Raw genomic sequence first — 1,794 nt, 5'->3', positions numbered from 1 at the left:
GGTACACCTCCAATTGTCACAAATTATGTCAATTAGCCTATCAGAAGCTTCTAAAGCCATGACATCATTTTATGGAATTTTCCAAGCTGTTTAAAGGCACAGTCAACTTAGTGTATGTAAACTTCTGACCCAGTGAACTATAAGTGAAATAATCTGTCTGTAAACAATTGTTGGAAAAATGACTTGTGTCATGCACAAAGTAGATGTCCTAACCGACTTGCCAAAACTATAGTTTAACAAGAAATGTGTGGAGTGGTTGAAAAACGACTTTTATTGACTCCAACCTAAGTGTATGTAAACGTCCGACTTCAACTGTATATACAAAGAATATACAAAGGTCATTTGGGCTAGGGGGTACAATATCACATTACACAAGGACCTTAAGGGACATACACACATTTCTAATTCTAACAGTTTTTTTGTTTGCAGAGTATTTAAATGTCTTAAAATATAGTTCCATTTATTTTTGTAAGGTAAGAAAATGTGGTATTTTGTTTGTAAATGTACCTTTGTGACTATGAAATTTGGACAAAAGAATAATGAAATGTATTATATAAAATTGTTTCAACTTATTTCTATCATAGGTAAAGAATCCAAGCAGTACATCTCTCCATAATATATTTAAATACATCTTAATATAGTGGGGTTGGCAGGATAATATTTATGAAAAATAAAAATAAATACAACAATCCTTGATTTGAAGTGTATGTAAACTTCCGACTTCAAGTTTATGCACGCACCACTTTTCCGTTATTTATTTTTCAGAATTTTTTGAAAGACGTTATTTTTTTCATTTCACCAATTTGGACTATTTTGTGTATTACATTTACATTTTCGTCATTTAGCAGACACTCTTATCCAGAGCGACTTACAAATTGGTGCATTCACCTTATGATAGCCAGTGGGACAACCACTTTACAATTTTTTTTGGGGGGTGGGGTAAGGGGGGGTAGAAGGATTACTTTATCCTATCCCAGGTATTCCTTAAAGAGGTGGGGTTTCAAGTGTCTCCGGAAGGTGGTGAGTGACTCCGCTGTCCTGGCGTCGTGAGGGAGCTTGTTCCACCATTGGGGTGCCAGAGCAGCGAACAATTTTGACTGGGCTGAGCGGGAACTGTGCTTCCGCAGAGGTAGGGGGGCCAGCAGGCCAGAGGTGGATGAACGCAATGCCCTCGTTTGGGTGTAGGGACTGATCAGAGCCTGAAGGTACGGAGGTGCCGTTCCCCTCACAGCTCCGTAGGCAAGCACCATGGTCTTGTAGCAGATGCAAGCTTCAACTGGAAGCCAGTGGAGTGTGCGGAGGAGCGGGGTGATGTGAAAGAACTTGGGAAGGTTGAACACCAGATGGGCTGCGGCGTTCTGGATGAGTTGTAGGGGTTTAATGGCACATGCAGGGAGCCCAGCCAACAGCGAGTTGCAGTAATCCAGACGGGAGATGACAAGTGCCTGGATTAGGACCTGTGCCGCTTCCTGTGTAAGGCAGGGTCGTACTCTGCGAATGTTGTAAAGCATGAACCTACAGGATCGGGTCACCGCCTTGATGTTAGCGGAGAACGACAGGGTGTTGTCCAGGGTCACGCCAAGGCTCTTTGCACTCTGGGAGGAGGACACAACGGAGTTGTCAACCGTGATGGCGAGATCATGGAACGGGCAGTCCTTCCCCGGGAGGAAGAGCAGCTCCGTCTTGCCGAGGTTCAGCTTGAGGTGGTGATCCGTCATCCACACTGATATGTCTGCCAGACATGCAGAGATGCGATTCGCCACCTGGTTATCAGAAGGGGGAAAGGAGAAGATT

Source organism: Coregonus clupeaformis, chromosome 15 (genome assembly GCF_020615455.1).
Source record: "Coregonus clupeaformis isolate EN_2021a chromosome 15, ASM2061545v1, whole genome shotgun sequence".
Lineage (NCBI taxonomy): Eukaryota > Metazoa > Chordata > Actinopteri > Salmoniformes > Salmonidae > Coregonus > Coregonus clupeaformis.
Note: the sequence above shows the minus strand (reverse complement) of the source record.